Source organism: Hevea brasiliensis, chromosome 1 (genome assembly GCF_030052815.1).
Source record: "Hevea brasiliensis isolate MT/VB/25A 57/8 chromosome 1, ASM3005281v1, whole genome shotgun sequence".
In the NCBI taxonomy this organism is placed as follows: Eukaryota; Viridiplantae; Streptophyta; class Magnoliopsida; order Malpighiales; family Euphorbiaceae; genus Hevea; species Hevea brasiliensis.
Window position 1 is genome coordinate 100,116,399 of NC_079493.1, and position 22,566 is coordinate 100,138,964.

The 22,566-nt window shown below is 35.2% G+C and overlaps 1 long non-coding RNA gene across 1 annotated transcript; it reads right to left on the reverse strand.

Moving 5' to 3' along the window:
- Positions 1-1,617: 1,617 nt before the first annotated feature.
- On the reverse strand, positions 1,618-2,567 carry LOC131179212 (uncharacterized). The gene is made up of 2 exons (XR_009148193.1): positions 2,395-2,567; positions 1,618-2,076 (listed from the first exon to the last, which is right to left on the reverse strand). It is a non-coding gene; the product is annotated as an uncharacterized LOC131179212 (long non-coding RNA).
- Between the last annotated feature and the right edge of the window lie 19,999 nt (positions 2,568-22,566).

Consider the following 22,566-nt stretch of genomic DNA (forward strand, 5'->3'; position numbering starts at 1 on the left):
TTCTCATAACTTTGCCTCTGAGTCTACATGATCATGAGTATGCTCATCCAAATCATATAGGTCAGTTAAGTAGGACCCTTTATTAAAAAATATCCAATATTTAATAGCCATATACCTATTCGAGAAAAGAGCAAAGAGCAATCTTTAGTGTACTCAACAAGTTAACTTTAATATATAACTCTAGTTTATGCTATAACAACATAAGGTAATTAATCATGTGCTTAACATGTACTTAACATTTGGATGGAGGATTTTGGCATATACCATTTTAGGTCTCATTTATTAGCATGGTTGCAATATCACACATCAAATATATAACATGCACCTTTAGCATGTCATTCTAATTGGATGATTATAAAGTACTAAATAATTCCCGCGAGCCATTGAAGGGAATGATAGCATTAAATGCTTAAGAGGTTGTTTCTTTGGGCTTCACAAGTCTTTTAAGCAGTTCCTAAATGTATTTCATTTAACTCCTCTTGTTCTTGCTGTTACAAAATAATTTCCTATCTACTCATTCTAAAACTACATAACAATTAAATAATTTAGACTCAAAAACCTTGAGCCACATTTGAGGGGAGTAAGATGACAAAAGAATTTATAAACGAGAATAAAAGGAGAAGGTAGGGAACATTGTCCTTATTTCTAAAAAATATAACATTCAACCATAAAGATCAATCACATTGGTCTTTAGTCCACAATTATCCATCATGCATCATAATCAAATTAAATGCATAAATAAATTTTATCCTCTTTGTTGTTGTTGGTTTCAAGTGAATATATAAAATGTTCCTCCTAGTTAGTAATTCAGTTTAATTGTCATGGAAACATTCTTCATTGATTAATAAGGAGTTCAATCACAATTAAAGTCCTCATTAACTCATCAAAACAATTAAATCTAATTTTGATGGCATCAAACACCAAAGATAATTTAGAAATAATTTTCTAAAATCATATGCATTAATCAAAATATTTAATTCAATCTCTAATCTAATTAAAGATGTTAAATCTAAAATAATTTTAGATGCTCCACAATCTCCCACCCATTGAATAATTCTATTTAATTTTCTTGGAAACAATTTCCAATGATTAATAAGGATTTTAATCATAATCAATGTCCCTGTCAATTCTTCAAAACAATTAAATTTAACTATCATGCCACCAAACACTACATATAATCTAGAAATAATTTCTAATATCATATGAATGAATTTAAACTATTTAATTCAATCTCTAAACCAATTGGAGAAATAAAATTTTAGAACAATTTTAGAAACCCATAATTTGCCATTTATTTTGCAAAACGCATTTTCTAAAAAATTAAATATTGAACTAAACAATTTTAATTCAATAAATCTTTTTTCCAATTGCCCTTTAATTAATTCTAGAAACTAATTTTTACAATTAATAGTGAATTAAACTCTTTTAATTCATGTCCCCATTAAGCCAAAATAAAATCACAATTTATTTGTCCAAAATCACAAAAAAAAAATCCTGTTAGTTTCATTTCAAGTCATAGAGAGAGTGAAGGGCAATTTTGGCAAAGGCAATTTTAATGGGAAAATTGAAAATTTTATGTAAAACTAAGGGCACTCATAAATGGTGGCAATTTGGTAATTATGTTGAAAAAAAGGACAACTATAACGGATGGCAATCTTTTAAATAAACCAAAAACCAAAGGCAATGGCTGAAAGGCCTTCATCTTCCTGCATCGGGTTTGTAATGGAACTAGCAACCTCAATGAACACTAGCGTTGCCAGCATGCCCAACAACCATCGATGGCCTCACTGTGGCTGTCTTCTACTACGTCAAGGCCAACAACAATGTTGGAACACGCCAATAGCTACACACAAAGCCCACTAGCCCCCACTCCCGTGAACTGATCGTGTGACACCACAGCCAACTGCAAGCTTATTGACAACGTTCATGGTAGTGCAGTAAGGAGGCAAGGATGTCGGCTACCCACTGCGCATTCGAGGAGGCGCTCTTGCACAATCAACAACTAGTAACCATCCAGCCAATCGTTTGGCTCCACAAACACCAAGTGTGTTATTCAAAAAAACCAGATCTGATTTTCTTTTTATTTCAAAAATAAAAAAAAATTATAAATTCAAAATATCATATAAAATAAAATAAAAAAAATTAACACAGATCTGACTTGCACATTATCGGCATTTCCAAATCTTATCTGGATGAAAATTGGAAACAAGAAGATTCATACGGGAGGAGTAAAACATATACATACCACACACAAACTTGATTCACAACCACCAACAATAAATCATAATATAAATGTTTAAAGTTCACTCTGATGCCAGCATCAAATGCACACAGCAGAACGAATTTCAAAAATATAGCATGAAAGAGCAAGCAAGTTTGTCAAGAATAATTTACCTTAGAAAATTTCTTATAAATTCTTGATCAGGATAACAAAACTTTGGGCTGGGCTGCAGCAAACCACAAGCTATGCAATTGTTCGGCCTCTAAAAGCATCCTCACAGACTGCTTATGAGGAAATCTCCAAGACCTTTCTTGGTGAGAGGAGTAAGATGAGTGCTAGCACAAAAATTGAGAGAGGTTGAGAGTGATAATGGATAACTCCTTTTATATACCTTAAGTAGCTTCTCTAAAAGACCTCTTACTCTCTCGCTCCCTTTTGCATGACTTAATTCCAGTAATTATCAATTTAACCCTTTTAATTGACCAATTACAAATTAACCCATCGAGGAAATAAAAATCACATAACTAATTCCTTTTAACTCTTGGAACATTAGCAAGGAATAGTTGGAACATTATCCCCAATTACCTAGAGTGATGAATCCTTTCTTAACAACTAAATACCTCCATAGTATTCAAACTATATCCAATGGCTACTCCACTTGTCATCCATGATTAGAACAACTTGTAAGTAGTATTAAAACATAGTAATCTCTATACAAGATAACTTAGCATCTTAAGTTGAATGATCACTTACACAACTATAAGGCAAGTCTTTTCATAAACACAGGTAAACTTCCGTATAGAATCTTCATGTAGGTTAATTCAGTGAACTTGCCTCAACAAGCATCTATAAGATAGTTCTAAGTATCCTTTATACCTTATCTTAGTGAGAATAATTGCTTCCTTTCACAAAGGAAAGAATATAATGTGTATTGGTCTTAACAATTATGATCAAAGTCCAGTCTCGATAAAATATTAACTAGGTGTAGACCCTTATTTTGTGATGAGTATGTGCATTAAGGCTGTGAAAAACTCAATGATGAAAAATTATATGACTATAAGATGTAATTGAAGGCATGGAGCTCAATTATTAATTCCATGGCATTATCTTGAAAAAATAATAATAATAATATATTTTTTTTGGGAAGTGAATTTAATTAAATTTAAATAAAATTTTGTTTTATTTAAATTTAATATAGTTAGCTTTTAAATGTACCTAATTAAGTTTAATTGGGCCCCATGGGCCAAAGAAAGCCTAGTTAGGAATTTTAAATAAGACTCATTTAATTTATTTTTTAAAAATTAAAATAAGAAAATATCTTTTTCTCTATCCCTCTCCCATACAAATTCTCTCTCCTCCTTTGGCCCCACTCTCTTCCTCACTCCCTATTGGTGCCACCCCCTTTTCCTCTCTTCCTATTGGTTGGAACACCTCACCCATATCCCAGTCTCACACAAATTCCTCAATCCTAATTGTTTAAGTTAACTGAACCTTATCACACTAGCACTTCAAATCCTACCACACCACTTCCTCACTCTCTATTGGTACCTTCCCCTTCCCCTCTCTTCCTATTGGTTGAAACACCTCATTCATATCTCAGTCTCACCCAAATTCTGCAATCCTAGTTGTTTAAGTTATCTGAACTTTATCACCCTAAGACTTCAAACCCTATCACACCTCTCTCCCAAAACTCGATAAATACCCTACTGGAGAAGGGAAGAGGAGGAGAAGACAAAAAAAAAAGGGAAAAAGGATTTAAAGAGAGAACTAGTCAAAATTTCTTTTAGATCTTCTTTCTTTCTTACGATATTTCTTGAAGGTTAGTTCTTTTATTTTCTTTTCAAGATCTATGTCATGTAATATTTAATTCTATATTCCTTGTTTTTAATTTATTTTGTATGTTCATATAGATCATGTAATCATGTTTAATTTGAGGGGATACACAACTCTACACATGTTCAGTTTTCTGTCTCTCATTTTTTTATTATTTTTTGTTATTTTCTGAATCTGTAAAAAATTTGAAAAAAATTATATTCATATTCTACATGAAATTCTATTAATTTTAGGCTCAAGAATCACTAAAATAGCTCTAATATTTTGTAAGTTATGGCTGTTTGAAGTTAGAGTTCCTGTAAAATCCGATTTGTAGGATACCCGACTTGTGGAGCCCATATCTCCCTTGTTTCTTAATATTTTTGTGTAAATCTGGTGTCTAAAATTAAGTTTGGAATCTTGTGAATCTTTTTCAATTAGTTTCGCATTCATATCTATTATGGTTGGTGAGTTATGGATTTCACAAAAAAGTAGTGCGATTCTGTCATTAGGAAAATTTACGATTTGTGTAGGGTTTTGTTTAATATATGAATTTTATGTTGTTGTATGATGTTTTGGCTGTCTTCTGTAAATTTTTCATGATTTTTAGGCATGTCTAACTATTTTTCAAAAATCAAATTTCTTGCTACATCAATCTGCCAGAATCTGATAATTGTATATTTATGTATGTTCTTGTGTGTTCTTGAGTTTTAATTGATATTTGATTTATTTTTCTGAGTTCTCTTAATTCAAGAAGTGTTATGAAGTGTTTGGATCATGTTAGAAGACCTGGACCCTTAGATAGTTGTAACTAATTAGGAATTTTAACCCCTTAGGAGACTAGAGTTAGAATCCAATATGAATTGTTATTAGTATTTTCTTATTTTTTTTAGTTTCTTTACTTTTTAGTTTATTTATTGTTATTACAAACAAAATTGGTAAGTAGCCCTGAGGTAAGTTCCAAAGAGGACATTTGTGTGGAGCTTACATGGAGCTCAACTGGAGTAAGCCAGGGATATCATTGACATACTAGAAGAGAAGACCATTTTTTAAGAGTAGCTTGCCCCAATGACAACTGCAATTACTAACAAGTAAATAATCCTAAATTCCTAAAATAACCATTGACATGAAATTGTAGCAATAATAGGATTTTTATTTGGTAAATTAAAATTAACTTTGTTTTTAATTTAACTGACTCTTACATGTAATAAATTTAAATAAATATCTTATAAATTAAAATTAATCTTGTTTGTAAATTAAATTAACCTTAGCATGTAAAATAAATTTAATTTAATACTTGGTAATTATAAAATAAATTTGCATGTTAAAAATCTTTTTTTTGTTGTGATTGTTTGGGCCTTATGTGATATTAGAATAAATGACGCATGCACATAATTAATTTAGTTTAATTATCCTTAGGGTAACTTGGTAAAAAATTAATTAATTAGGTTAAATAGAAACTTAGGGTTATTTGAAATTGAATTTGTTTGTAAATTAAATTCTCAATAATAAATTAATTTTAGTCATCTGATAAATATCATTTAAATAATTAGCAACCCCATAGATAGGAATTACTTGTGCATGAAAATTGTTTATAAACAAGAACCCTTTTGTGAATTACTTGCGTGTGTAGAATTAGAATTGCATTTTTAGGATAAAGTTTAATAAAAAAATAATAAACAAGACTTCTATAAACATTAGTAGAGGACTAGCATTCGAATTAACGAGGTTAGACCAGGCGTAAGGGGTACCTAACACCTTCCCCTTACGTACCCACTATCCCGAAACTAGACATTGGGCTATGGTAATAATGATTGTAGAAACTCTACAAGGAGTAAGTTGCCATCCATGATCATCGGAAGAAACACTGAATATGACTCGGTTTTGACCCGAGTGGCGACTTCTGTCTATCTATGCCTTCGTGGCATAAAACCTTAGTACCGTGGTAGTGTTATGGGAAGACGGTATTTACCAGTGGTTTGATTCTATTAGGATTGTACGAAGTGCATGTCTAGAAAATGATGTCTAAGGAGGTGGTATTTAAGTGAGACCATTGTGACTCCACCATCTTTCCTGGGTATTACCTGGTGCATTTTATATAATTCTAGTGGAAGATATTTCGCCTCACGCCCTCCCGCTCTATAGTTTGGTGACTCCACTGGGGACTAAATGGATAGTAACTCCAACATGTTTCTATTAGTCTAATATCATTCCTCTGTTAAACTTTTTGTATTGCACTACACTATCACACGGATCACCCTTACCCTTTTTAGCCTCGATTGTACTAGCCAAGGAGGCCATAGTTCCACTCGAGTTATGACGAATTGGTGAATGCTAGCACCCCATGCCCGTACCTTTGAGTATATAAAAGAGCCACAGCTCCGGCCGTTGTGCTTAATGGACAAGCTCTCGCATGGGTTGACCCTTTTCCTACATGATGAAGCCCATGAGCCATAGATTTCAGCTCTAGGTATCCCGTAGATTTTTGTTGTGCTGGATTTATAACCTTACTATTCAAACCATAAGTTCTAGTGGTAGTTGAGATGAACCTAGGCCTATGCATACACCTAATGTGTGTATAGGCCCAAGTCCATTTCAAAACCAGTGTTAAGCAAGATGATGCTTACTTATGGATAAAATTAAGGATATAAATCCTTTGTTTGTGACGGAAGGATTATCCTGGACCACCCCTATTGGTGTGTCCAGTGTACCATTGATGTGTCCCAACCGCAAGTGCACGGGTCGTTCAAGTAGTATAGAAAAAGATATCATTCCCACGGAGAGTTGTGTTTTCAATTGAATTTTTGATATAAAATAAAATATGTTAAAATTATATTTTAATCAAATTAATAAAAGAAATTTAGGAATTTGAAGCATAAGGTATGAAAATGCAAAACTAAATTCAAACAATGACTAATTTAATAATTCGCAAAATAAAGAAATTGATAATATTAATAATGAAAATTAATAAAATGAGATTAAACTAAACACTCAAAAGTAAAATTCCAAGCAATAATTGATAAAAGACGATTCTGGAGTTAAGGGTTCATATTTAAGTCATTTTGGGATTTTCCCTAGCTAGCCCAATCCATGAAATTTATGGGTTTAAAGGATATTAATTCTAAAATCCTTTGAAAACTCTTTCGAGTGAGACAAAGAGTGCCTTAATTAACTTAATTCTACTTTCGTGGAGTTAAAATTAACCCAGACCCATTAGGTTCTTTAATCAATCTATTAAAACCCTCTTAACCCTTAGTCTATTTCTAGATCTAAGTTAATTAAGTCCAATTTCTTGATTAACTATCACTTGGTTTTCTCCTTTCGGTACTTCAACCAAGGATTAAGAACATAACTTAATGGGGCCCTTCATTAAGTATGTGAATAAGCACACAAGAAATGGATTAAATCTCATAAATTTCATTGAATTGGGACTAACCCAGTTCAAATCCACAAAAATAACTAAAATATTATATCCCTTACTCCAGAATCAAAGAAAACTACTCACAATCCATGTTTAACACAAGAAATTCTAAGTAAAAGAGGAAATAAATCATGAAAATAAACTAAAACTAAAGAAACCCAATACAAGAAAGGTAAGAAATATGCAAGAAAGGAAAGAAATCTCCAAATTTGTCTGGAAATGGAGGGGGATAACGTTTTTTTGCTCCCTTTTTGACTCTTCAGCTGCTGCTCCTTCCTTTTCTCTTTTTCCTCCTCTTCTAAAATGGGATAAGGGCCTATTTATATCTTTTTCTCTGACAATGAGCCCAAAAATGGTGTGTTTGAGGTGTGTTTTTATGAGGAAATCTTCTACCAGCTCATTATGGAGAATTTATGGAACTGCATAAGTGGACTGCATAGGTTATGCAGTCCCTTATGCAGTTTTCGGCTGGTTCCTGGCTCTCTGTGCGAAGCTGCATGAGCAGGGTGCAAGACTGCATAAGTTATGCAGTTTTCCGTGAGGTCGCATAAGCAAGGCACGAATCTGCATAAGTTATGCGGCAACTTATGCAGATTTCGGCAGGTTTGGGACATTGTTTCTTCTCCTTATGCAGAAATGCACAACTTATGCAGCAAGTTATGCGCAATTTGGCCAATGCATACTTCAACTTTGAAACTTGTTTTTGACATCTTTGGCTGTAGAGATCACTCCTCAATGGCAAATTTTCTTTTTTAGTCCCTCAAAAACATCATTTTTCCTACAAAACAAAGTAAAATTACAAATTAATCCAAAATTGACAATTATGAAAAACTATCTAAATAACTAATGAAATTAGCTAAAAGTGACTAATAATCAAATAAAATGGCTATGAAATTAAACCTAAATGACTATGCAAAATGTATCTATCAAATACCCCCAAACTCAAGTTTTTGCTTGCCCTCAAGCAGACTTTAAAATATAATGCAATTTTTAGGGGTGCCTTGTCCAAAGAGCTATGAAAATCGCCTATTAAAGTAACTTAACACACCTTTAGCCATACCAACAATCCATATACCCATCCTTCAAAATGCAAAGAATCTAATGCTTATCCAAGCTTTCACCGCTTAGCCATCAAGTCAATTATCATTCAAAATTCCCAAACCAACCAATCAGAAGAGAGAGTCATGCTCAAAAGGAATTCTAGAACAATCAATAGTCAAAGTGTCTCTATATAGAATGATGGAATTAAATGAATGAATGGATAATTTTCTAATCCCATAGGCAAATTCCCTACTCCTATCTCCACTAATGTAGCAAGTACTATCAAGAGATCAAAGGTCTTTTTAGGGATGTAATGGGGCCATGGGGTTCAAAATGAGGCTAAGAAGAAAAAGGGGTAAAAAGGATTCAAAGCATGAGAATATTTTCAATCTTGAAAACATAAGGTACACTTCTTATTTTATTATTTTTTTTCTTTTTTTTTTATATATATATATATGGAGGAGAGAAATACACAATGAGAATTGTCAAGTGCTAGCATATTTTACAAAACACATAAAAATGGAGGGACACTTTGATACTTTAAACTTGTGTCTTGCATTTTCTTTTGATGATTGTCCCTAAAAATGCCACCCCCAAACTCATTTCCTTTAATTACTTTGGGTGGATTTCTTTCAATTTAAATGACAATAGTGAAAAGCACATATACTAGCACTTTTACAAGATGACAAGCATTTCTTCTCCCTTTTATTGTATTTTTTTTCTTTTTTTTTTAATTTTTTTTATGTACCTAATATTATAAATAATTATTCTCATGAAAAGGGTTGGAGTGTTTGGTTCATTAGCTAGGTAGCAATAAGGGTTTCAAGAAAAATTAGGGATATAAAGGCTCAAAGGGGTTTGCAAGGGTCAATTTTAATTAGGAAAAGGGCCAAAGGTTTAAATGAGAAGGTTTAAATCAAAGAATGCCTAATCATCTCTCTTTTCAAGTACAAGCTGGTATTTCGCCTCGAAAGGTTTAGAAAATTTGTTCTAGGATTGGTGAGACACTACTTGACTACTTTTTATCCTATAGCTCTCTCTAAACACTTCCATCTCCAAATGACTAGTTGGATGGCTTTTTGGCTAAAAAGATATAGGCAAACGACAAACACTTCAAAACTTTGCACCTCTTAGGAAACTTTCAATCCACAAACCCAACTAAAGGTAAGTCAAATCACTCTCATAAGCAACTTCCTATAACTCAAGGGACTTAGCAAAAATTTTATTTTATAAATGCATGATTCCTAAAAAAAACAAAAAAATTGAGCAATGCATTAACTAAATAAAACAAATCTATTTGTAATATCTATATGGTATGATTCCTAGATAATGTGTAATGTATGTATATATGTACAATATAATGTATGCAATCTAATTACAATGTATGTGTATGCTAATGAAATGGAATGAAATGTTTTTTTTTTTTTGTACTATTTCCTATATTAAAATGTGAAAACTTTTTGCAAAAATCAAAATTAAAACATTAATGCATACCCCCAAACTCAAAATTGGACATTGTCCTCAATATCTAAGGTAGTGCATAGTGAAATTCAAGTTAAAAATGAATAACCAGGTATTAGTGAAATGAAAAGCAAATGTGAAAGGTTACCTGGCATAGGACAGTGATTTAGCAGCTAAAATGTGAATTCAAGAGATGATGGTGATGCATAAGAAAGCTGCACAAGTTATGCAGAATAAATGCTGTACAGAACAGGTGCATAAGGAGAGTGCATAAGCTGTGCAATATGGCATGAGTTGCATAAGGGACTGCACAGGCTATGCAGAACATTTGCAAAAAGAGTTTCATAGCCTGTGCAGTATATTGAAAAGCTGCAGCATAATGATATATCAAGGAAAAATGTGCAAACACCAACAGAGGTATGTAAATATATACAGTGTATAAGCAGGCTACACAAGTTATGCAGCATACAATACCTTGAAATGAGTTGCATAAATAACTGCACAAGTTGTGCAGTGGAATAAAAACTACAGCAGAATTATATAATAGAAAAAATGAAAAGAATTGTGGGTCAAGAAGGAATGTACACTAGTATGCAAAATTGGAGCTTACAATCGTAAAGCAATAGTGAAAAGCCAAAGCTACCATCCATTCAATTTGTTCAGCAAACTAAATCAAAGCAAGTTAAATTTGTTCTAGCAACTATAAAAATGTAAACACTGTATATAAAGGGAAACTACTAGAAGCTAAACAAGAATAGATCAAGAATCAATCTATTTTTATGGCTTTGCCCTTGTCTAAAGGGTCTGCTGCTGAACTGGATGGGGGTGCTGCTGTTGAGGTGGTGGCTGGGATGGAGGTGATGGTGCACAAGTTATGTAGGTCCTTATGCAAGTTTCGGCAAAAATGAAATAACAGGAAGTTAAGTGATGTGAAACTGCATAAGTTATGCACTAAGTTGTGCAGGTTTCGGCAGAAAATGGGAGTGTGAAAAACTGGTCGTGCAAAAGTGCATGACTTATGCACTCCCTTATGCAAGTTTCAGCAGAAAATGGAATCCAAAAAATGTGGTTATGCGAAAGTGCATAACTTATGAACTTGGTTATGCAGATTTCGGCAGATTTGAAAATGTAGAATTTGAAGTCATGCAAGAGTGCATAAGTTATGCACACACTTATGCAAGTTTTGGCAGAAATGAAATTTGGTAAAAATGTGGCGGTGCAGAATTGCATAAGCTATGCACATCCTTATGCAGATTTCAGCAGAGATGAAAAATGGCAAAGATTTGGTTATGCAGGATAGCATAAGTTATGCAAAGGCTTATGCAGGTTTTAGCAGAGATGAAAAATGGTAAAATTTATGGTCTGAAAGCTGCATAAGCTATGCAGTTACTTATGCACATTTCAACAATATTGAGATTACAATTGAAAATGATTTGCAAATTTGAAAAACACACTAGAATGAAGAAATGTAATCCTATGAAGCATAAATCATGAGAAATTATCACCAAAAACACATCAATATATATAGAAAATCCATCACAATTGCACCATACAAGCTTGTTAAAGTAAGTTCTGCATAAGAGGCATTTGTGAATTATGCCATTTCAACTCAAACTCTGCAAATTAACATTTAGCACATTAAAACTCAATAAAAATCTGCATAAAGTTGCATTTATCCACAAAAGAAAATGGACTTCCCAAGTTATGCCAAGAAAATGCAGCATGTGCACATTGAAACACAAAACCCAAATAAGCTCAAAACTACTAAAATGACCCACTTACCATCATATCAACATTAAAAACATAGATATATGAAGATAATACACCTAACCTCAGCCAATAAGAAATAATTAACAGCATATGCTGTAGAATTAGCTCATAAAAACTTCTTTGCACAAGCCAAAAGAATCTGCAACAAAGGCAACTAAAACAAATCAGTTTTGGGGAAGTAAACAATTAAAACATCAAGTAAGAATAACTTCCCAACAGTGCAATAGCCTCTAGTCCTTCAAAATGCATCTACAAAAGGAAAAATTCAACAATGTCAAAATTGAATTTGAGAGATATTTTAAACAAAAATAATGCAAATAGAATAAACTTAATAAAAATAGAATAAAGAAACTTGGGGGTGCCTCCCAAGAGCACTAATTTATGGTCCTTAGCTTGACCCTTGTCATGCTTCATGGTGGCTGAAATTGAAATTTATTGCCTCTATTTCCAATAGGTGCTTCAATGAATCTATACTTCATTTTCTTTCCATCACATGAGAAGATCCTTATTGCTTTGTCTAAAAATCCAACCATTTTTTTCTTGACGACCTTTGGTGCATCTTTTTCTTTGAGAGATGGTTGCTTGACCTCACTTTTCTCCACTTGCTCAAGTTGAAAGATTGGTGCCATATGACAAGGTGGATTACTCTTCAAATATTGTGCAAATACAGCCTCTTTTGGATTTTCATCATTGATAGTCCCTTCATGGACAAGACAACTTTCAAGAGAAGCCTTTGGATAGCTCTTTCTAAAGTGCTGTTTTGCTAACTCATCAACTATATCAATTCTCAAACAAGAGTCTACATCTTCATGTTGCTTCTTCTTGTCATTGCTAATGTTGAAGACTAAATGATCCTCTCCGACTCTAAGAGTAAGCCTTTCACCTTTCACGTCAATCAAAGCACCAGCTGTAGCTAGGAAAGGCCTTGTAACACCCTCCCGGTAATCATTCCGTACATTCTACTGTTCCAGTGACAGGTGTCGGTCCGGACAGCTAGAACGTCCGGAAAAATAATTAAACTAAAGTCAGGAACCATAATTAACTCAAATATTAATAAGAAAAATTTAGTAAAAATTTTAGAAATAAAATACAACCAAGTAAAGCAGTAGGTGCCCAAGCGATGGGTAGCAGGAGGAAGTTCGATTCTGAACGAGGAGCCCTAGACCCGGGGGAAAAATTATAAAATAATTTTTGGGACTCCAGAGAAGGGTCATTGAGGTTCCTATGGCATTAGAATGCCAAGAAAATACCTAGAAAAAATTTTCAATCGGTATAGACAATTTTGACCCATTAAGTCAAACGGAGGACATTTTGGTCATTTCGCCTTCCGAAGTGATTTTTGGCCGACTTGCCCAGTTGAGTAAATAATTAATATGACATAAAATATGAAGAAATATTACTAAAAATGAAATTTGAAATGAGTAGTGAAAGAAAAGAAATGAAAATGTAAAATAATGCAAAAATGACATCATTTAAAAATTTTGACCAATCACAAATTAAGCCATCAATTGACTAACAAATAAAAAGACAAAATGAAGACTAAATTCACCAAAATTGCAGCAGCCATCCTTCCCCAAAAATCCAGCCGAAACCCTCTCCCCATTTCCCTCCATTAATTTGCAACAAAAGCTTCAAATTTCCATGCTTCCTCACCCTAAAACCCATAAGTCCCTTCATCAAAAATTAATCCCACACCTAGACAAAGCTCTTGGCAGCCAACAAGAGGAAGGAAATTGAAGTTTAGGGCTTGGACAAATTTTGCCACTTGAGGTTAGTGCATATATACACTTAAAACTTTTAATTTTTATGTTAAGGACTTGAAACCAACAAGTATTTGTGAATGAAATGAACCAAACTCATGTGTATGTTCAATATAGAATTTGGCAGCCCTATTGAAGGTATAGGAATAAGTGTTTTGTTGGTCTTAAAGTGGACTAAAAATGATGTTGAGGATATATATATATATATATATATATATATATATATATATATATATAGGTGATGAATTGGTATGCTAACTAAGGCACCTTGTAGAAATTATATTGTGAAGCTAGGGTTTTGGGGAGTAAAAATTAGCTTGGCTTATGAAATTGTTAAAGTACATCCTAATGGTCAATTAGTGACCATTTGAAGGAATTTGACCTTAATTGGGACTGGAATAAAGCATGGCAAAGGGAAGGTGTGTGCTGCCTAGAGGGTGCAGAATGGTGACTGAAAATTCAGTCCATTTACACAGCCATAACTTTGGCTGTGTAGGTCCAATTGGTGTTTGGCCAATTGGACATGAAACTAGGCTTATAATGACACATTTTTGCTGAAGAAACCATGCTCAAAAGACCAAAGCAAGAGGACCAAAACTTGGCCCCAAATTCGGATACCCTGCACTGATTCTGCAGAATTGGCCAAATGAACAGTAACTGTTCATTTGGCCAGAACTCACTGTAGATTTGGTCAATTGACCGGAAATTTTTACAGCAACAAGTTAAGACATAGACAAACAACTTTCCCGAAGGAACCTACCCCAAATTATGGCCAGAACCCATCCAAACAAGTGGTTCCAGTCACTGTTCATGCACTGTAGATATGGTAATTTTTTGCAGAATGCACATCCGGACAGCTTGGGTTTTTGGGCCATATCTGGAGCTACAAAACTCCAAATGAGTGATTCAAAAAAGGAAATTCAACTAGACAAAATAAGGAACAACTTTCATGTTTTACATTTCTTCAAATTCCAACAGTAACAGTGTCCAATGGAACAGTGAAGTTGACTCACCAAAACTGAAAATTCTGCTTGTGTGGGTTTACACTTTGAAATGGTATTAACACTTAATGCCAACAAGTTTTAAACACCAAATGTGGTATATTGGGAGTGCCAAAGTCCATGTACATATTTTCTATCCAAAAGTCAACATTTTTGTTGACCAATGAGGTGAATAGTAACACCAAAACATGAAATTCACAAATTGACGAATTTAAGAGTTTCAAATAACCTAGTATACCTAACAAGATTGGTTTGGATAGTTTGGCATGCCAATAGGGTTCAGTTAGCAGTACTGCACATGGCAAAATGCCATTCCGTGATTTCATGGCTTTTAGCCATTCTGACTTTGTATTGAGACTTGGCCTTGTGCCTGATATTATTCTGACTTGTTACATGCTCGTTGCACACCGGGAGATGCATATGTGACCGATGGTGTGACGGCCCGAGGTACTAGGTACCCAGTGCCAGTTTACCCGTTATCCAGTCCAGTCATCTAGTGTAGGTTACTTGGGGCAACCAAAGGAATAAAAGTGAACAACGTTAATAAAACAATGAATATATCAATACCAAACAAAGAAAGCATACACATTCTATACACATTTATTTTCTCGTTATTTTTTCTATTATATTATTGCACCACTAAGCATTATTGCTTAGCGCGTTGCTTTTGCCACGCGTAGGTACTGAAGATCCCGATCGTGAGCCCAGTAGACCACAGACTGGGTGAGTCCATCCTGCAGATTCGCACAGTGTCCGTGTCACCTCACTACCTGCAGTGCATTGGTAGGGCACTAGGTGTCATTTTGTCATTTTGATATTTTGTAACAGATTTTTACTTTCTCATATGTATTTGAACTCATGTAATATATTTTGATGTCCATGTAAATAATGAAAGTTATGACTATGAATGCAATATTTGAGCATGTATTTATCACTTGTATATGAGAAATGGATGTTTGAGAAATGAAAAGATTATTGAGAATTGAAATTGAGAAATATTGTTGAGATTTTGGATATTGGAGTTTGAGATGATGGAATAAAAATATTGGAAGTGTTTTTAACAGGTTCTGAAGAACGGTTTTCTCCATTTTTAGCCGGTACTCCGCCGGATTTTCTTTAAAATCTTCGGAACCTTAAATGAATAATACTTTTGATAAATGGTTAAAATAAATCATATTTCATAAATTAACTTAAAAAGCATGACACAAGTTAAGTAAGGTATATTAGAGTGTGCCAAGATGCAGTGTGGCGATACTTACTGGGTATCTGTACACGCAGTAAGTGTCACAATTAGTGGTATCAGAGCACGGTTTAGGCATTTCTGGGCCTAGATTGAGTCCATACCATGCATTGCATTTGTAAGAGTCGAGGTGACACTAACGCAGATCTGTTTATCTTTCTTATTTTGAATAGGATATGGATCCCTCATCTCAGAGAGCCGTTGAGGAGGAAGTGGAGAGTCATGCTCCACTGCGGCGGTGAGACTGGGGCATGAGAGAATGCGCTCACTCAAGCGAGCACCTTTCGGCCTCCATGTGCCATGTTCCAACAAATGGCCGACTTCTTTAGACAAATGGCTGGGGTAATGCCAGCACCACCACCACCACCAGCTCCACAGCAGAAATCACACCTGGAAAGGTTAAGAAAATTTGGGGCAGTGGATTTTTATGGCAAGAGAGAAGATGACTCTGTTGCAGCCGAGAATTGGTTGAACAGAACGGGCAGAGTTCTAAAATAACTCCACTGCACTCCAGAGCAAAACCTGGAAGCTGCTATATCTTTGCTGCAATATGATGCTTATGAGTGGTGGGACACGGTGTCTAGTGAAGTGCAGCCAGAAGCTGTAACTTGGGACTTCTTTCTTTCAGAATTTAAGAAGAAATATGTGGGTACTGTATATCTGGAAGAGAGAAGAAGAGAGTTTATTAACCTGAGGCAGAGATAGCTGTCAGTGGCCGAATATGAGAAGGAGTTTGTTCGATTAAGCCGTTATGGAAGGGAGATAGTCCCTAATGAAGCTGAAAGGTGCAAGAGATTTTGAAGAGGGACTAAATGATAACATCAATGTAACACCCCAAAGTTCGGTAGTGCGTTCTACTGCTCCGGTGACCAGTGTTGTCCGGACAGCTAGGATGCCTAGAACTACACTTTGACATGAGGGAGGAGACATAAAATAATGAAATACAAGAAAAGAAAATACAAGAAAAACAAAGGAAAAATAATAGCAAAGAAAGGTAATCAAGTTAAACGAGCCGGGAAACCTAACGATGGGTGACCGCACTGGGAAGTCACGGCGTGGACCGTTGACTAGCCCTGGACTACGGGGAACCCTGGAAAACATTTTTAGGACTTAAATAGACCCTTGTTGAAGAATAAATATCATTAGAAAGATCAAAGAAAAATTAAATTATTAGTACAAAGAAAAGTGAGAAATCGAAAAACAGACAAAATACGGTGTTACCGAAAAATCGGGAACGTAACCCGAACAGGGGCATTATGGTCATTTGACATCCCGAAGTTTCTTTTGACCTAAATGTCCATTAAAAATAATTAATATTACACTTGGAAAATAAAATGAAAAATTAGTTTAGTGGTACCTAATACAAATAACTAAAATCAAGGGCTTAATGTGGGATTAAGTGAAAGTTTACCTTAAAATATGATTTAATTTGTTTAGTGGTCCACTAAGAACATTAAAATGGTTAAATATATTTATTAGTGGGCAGATTCTTCCCACTCAAAAGGGTCATCTTCTTCATTCCATAACCCATGCCGTGAATGAAGATGAAAAAAATCCACCATTGATGTTTTGCATGAGCTTGATTTCCTCTCTCCATTTCAACTCCAACCTCTTAGGTTTCTTCATTAAACTTTGTCTACACATCACAAGGAAGATATTGATACCAATTTTGAGAAGTTTGGTGAAGGTTTAGCAAGTTACAATTAAAGGTAAGTTTGCATTTTTGAGAATTTCCTTGTTAAACTTTATGTTTATGTTATGGGTGTTAGTTTTGTGAAGGAAATTTTGAAGTTTAAATAGTTATTGAGATAGCCATTTTTGGACAGCCATGGGGTCACACATTTGATGATTTATTATGCATATAATTGATGAGAAATAATGTTGATCATGGTAAATTAATATCCTAATGAATTGTTTCACATATACATGGTGATTTTGGCACTTGGATGAGAATTGATGGATTGTAGGGCAATGTGATGTTGAAGGACAAATTTGGCAGCCTTGGGGACACTTGAATAAATGTGTATATTCATGGGAGTGTTGGCAGAATTGTGGCATTAAGGAATGAAGGATATGTGTATGAAATTATTGTGTAAAGTGTATGTGAGAATTAGTGGTGTTTAGGTGTGTATGTAATGGTATTGAGATATTGTAAATGTGAATTATATTTGGTGTGTTGAGGGTAATGGTAATCTGCCCAAAATAATGTTAATGTAAAGTAGATTATACTGTGGTTAATGTACCAAAACAGATTGGTAGGGAAGTAAACAAATTGCAAAGTAAATGTGTGTAGTTGATGTGTGTTAAGCAAAGTAACCAAGGGCAGTGTACATTTTAGCCAATAAGTTTAAATGTGTAACCTCAATTGGTATGAGACCAATTTGAGGTGAAACTAGGCACAAAATGTGCCAACTTTCATTGAGAAACCATACCAAAATTCTGCTTGCAAGGTGACCTAAGAAAATGACCAATTCGGATTAGGTACACTTGAGACCTCAAAACTGACCATTTGGGCAGCAGTGAGTATTTAGGCCATAACTCACTCAAAACATGTCCAATTGACCTGAAATTTTAACCATGGATAGTTAAGACCCATACCTACAAGTCTTATGAAGACACAAAAACCCAGAAATGACCAGAAGCAAGTCAAAAAGCTTGCACAAGTTCGGGTCCAAAAACTGGCCGAACCAGAATTGACCAATTTGACCTAAAAATGACCTAATTTGATACCAATTGACCAGCAAGAGTGTAATGACCATAACTTGGTCTACTTAACTCGGATTGACCTGAAATTTTGCCCCGCGTGCAATAAGACCTAGATCTACAAGTTTGTAGTTTCGACCGAGACCCGAAAACCGAGGAAACTAGATCGTCCTGTTAGGTCAAACCAGTATCCCGGAATCCAGCAATTTGCACTAAAATACACTAAACAAGGAAATGACTTTGGTAAAACGTACCAAACCTAAAACCCTATCGAATGTGACATATTAACGACACTAAAACCTAATTTACCTAAAACGCAATGAGGGTCGGTATATTAGGTGATTAAGTGAATAAGCGAGTTGATGCATTATTTACCAAACACCATCGATAGAGACAGTTTAATTTAATCTTGAAACACTTCAAATTGTGTTTCTCGATTACCAAAGACTCGGGAAAAGGGAAGGAAACACGAGTCGGACAGAGACAATTATCAGAGGTTTGTGCACAACTAGTTTTTAACTGATTTTACTTTGAATATTTCATATGATTAAATGACATATTTTCTTATGTATTATGTTTAACAAGCATTGGATTTAATTCAATGATTATTGAAATTGTTATAGTATGTATGAATTTAGCTTTGTGAAATGGTATTTCCACAAGTATTAAGCATTGTTATGGATTGAATAAATTATGTTTTGGAAAATTGTGATAGAACATGTTTTGAATTATGATGGTAATTTTCATGGAAAAATGCAAATTTATGATTTGAATTGTGATGAGCATAAAAATTATTGGATATTAGAATTGACTTTGAATCGAATTATATTGTGATTTATGCTCACTAAATGGATTGTAATATTGTTTTATATCTCACTATAGATGCTTGACTAGGTTATTACCTGTCTCTCTCATTTGTTGAGAAGACAATGGAGTTAGTTGTGTTTTGATTACCATGGTACGTGCACAGGCTTAGATTTTCCTCTAATTTGAGGTTAGATCTAAGTTTAATTTATCGTTATGGCCCTTGCGGAAGATTCATTATTGTGATGGTATGCGTGCACGATGATTCGACCTCCCGACCATAGGGAGTTAGAATCGGTCGACCTCCCGACCATAGGGAGTTAGAATCACATCGAATATGGCCCTTTCGGATTAGTCTTGCATAGTTAGTGAGATAAAGAATGATTTTTGAGATAAAGAATGATTTTTGAGATAAAGAATGAGTTTTGAGATACAGTATGATTTTTGAGATACAAAGATGATTTTGAGATCTGATATGATTTTGAAATACATAATGATTTTTGAGATACAGAATGGCTTTTGAATGGTAAGGAATTTTGATATCAATTATGGTTTATGTATAATTGATTTCGTTAGAATTATTTAAATGGATAGTCATGATTTGATAAATTGAATTTTGTGATCAAAGTCATTTATACAAATGATTTACATTATTGGCAATGAATATTTTGAGTTGTGGAATTTGATGAGTATTGATTTCCAAATTATTTATCAGTAAATTTTGTCAATGTATATTGTACTATGTTTTAAATTATAGTTGTGCACCATCGAGTTCACCACTCAATGATAGCTTTGTATCTTTATCGCAGTAAGAAGAGCATAGAGCGATAAGTAAATTTCGTTGAAGATATATTCGGATAAGCTCGGGTATATCATAGGTATACCCATGTACATAGGTTTTGATGTAAGCATGTAATAATATGTATGTAAATTATTTGAGCAGTTGTATATAAAACTCTTGTAAAATATTTTGGTATGTAATCAAATGTAAATTATTGTAAATGTAAATTTGGGATTTCAATTATCTGAATAATTTGTAATATAAATTTTGAGTCTTGAAATGAATGAGATATTTCTTTATGATGGGATTAGTTTGAAAATGAATTGATTGTGTATTGAGAATTGAATTGTGAATTGAATTGAAGTTACTGAAGTTGTATTTGAGAAAACATATTTGGATCATTTTTCTTTTGCAGGATTGAAGAACTGTTTTCTCAAAATACAGTGGCACTTTGCGAAATTTTGAAAAAATTTTATAACACGATTTTAATCGATGATTTAAATTGCACGAAATTGTTTTAAAATCCCTTGTAGTGTATCTAATGGGTTATCGGTAGGCGAAGTACGGTAATTCATTAGGTGTACTACGGGATCATGTTACATCTTACAGAGGAGTAGGGTGTGACAATCAAGATCCAGCTCACTGCCTTGGGAATCACAGAATTTACCAAGTTAGTGGAAGCTGCAATAAAGGTGGAAAAAGTAAGAATCAGTGAAGCGGACACTGAAGGGATAGACGAGAAGAGGGGACCAGTCGGTCTAGTTCCGCTCCCGGATTTGGGAAGAAGTTTAAGGGTCCTCACCGCAGTTGGGTCAGCCACGAGGTCGAGTCGGTCTCGGGGCCTGTGCCACGATTCACCCCTAGGAGAGGTCACCCACACCATCGGTGGGCGATTCTCCGAGGATAGGGTTGAGGACCAGCCCGGCATCTTCTGTGTGTCCACACTGTCAGAAATGGCATAAGGGGGAGTGTTGGAGAGTGACTAGTGCTTGCTTGAGGTGTGGGTCACCAGAGCATCAGTTGAGAAACTGTCCACGCAGAACTACTACCGCTGCTCCAACACAAGCAGATAGACCTGCTCCTGCACCACAGAGAGGTAGAAAATCTGGCAAGTCTGAGGTCAGAGGACCATCACGAGGCTCGCATCCGAGCCAGAGAGGCTGACGGCGGACCACCAGAAGGGCTTATGCTATTAGAGCTCGGGAGGAGCAAGATGCCGGATGTCATCGAGTGCGTTTTCCTCTACACCACACCTGTGCATGCATTGGTAGATCCAGGATCTACTCATTCCTACATTTGCATCAACCTACCCGTAGAAAGGGGGATACTGGTAGGGGAGAGTGACCAAGACATTCTGGTCACTAATCCATTGGGTCACAGTGTGGTAGTGAACAAAGTATATAAGGGTTGCCCGTTAAGGATTCAGGGGTATGAATTCTTAGCAGACTTGATTGAGTTGCCCTTCCATGAGTTTGACGTGATTTTGGGAATGGACTGGTTGTCACGTCATCAGGCAATAGTTGATTGCAAATTGAAGAGAATTTCTTTGAAAACTCCTGAGGGTAATGAAATTATAGTTGTGAGGGAAAGGACAGATTTCCTGTCCAATGTCATCTCAGCCACCGTTGCAAGAAGAATGATGAGAAAAGGCTGTGAAGCCTACCTAGCACATGTGGTGGATACTAGGCAGGCTAAGCCAAACCTGAGTAACATAACCACAGTAAAAGACTTCCCAAAGGTATTTCCTGAAGAATTACCTGGTTTGCCACCAGAAAGGGAAGTTGAATTTGCTATTGAGACACTGCCGGGTACAGCACCCATTTCCATTGCTCCTTATAGGATGGCACCCACTGAATTAAGGGAGTTGAAAACTCAGTTGCAAGAGTTACTTGATAAGGGGTTCATACGCCCCAGTGTGTCACCATGGGGAGCTCCAGTGCTGTTTGTGAAAAAGAAGGATGGGACTTTGAGGCTATGCATCGATTACCGGCAGTTGAATAAAGTGACTGTGAAGAACAAATATCCGTTGCCCAGAATTGATGATCTGTTTGATCAGTTGAAGGGAGCAGGAGTATTTTCCAAGATTGATCTCAGATCAGGGTATCATCAGTTGAGGGTGAAGGATGCAGATGTGCTAAAGACTGCATTCAGGACCCGATATGGGCATTATGAGTTCCTAGTAATGCCCTTTGGCCTAACAAATGCACCAGCAGCATTCATGGACCTTATGAACCGTATCTTCCATCCATACTTAGATCGGTTCATAGTGGTCTTTATTGATGATATTTTGGTGTATTCCACGACCAGGGAAGAACATGATGAGCATTTGAGGATCGTTCTGCAAACCCTGAGAGAAAAGAAGCTGTATGCTAAGTTGTCCAAGTGTGACTTTTGGTTGAATGAGATTGCATTCCTTGGACACATAGTGTCAGCTGATGGGATTAGGGTGGATCCCAAGAAAATAGAAGCAGTGATGGAATGGAAGCCTCCCAGGAATACAACTGAGGTCAGAAGCTTCTTGGGGCTAGCTGGGTATTACAGAAGATTTGTA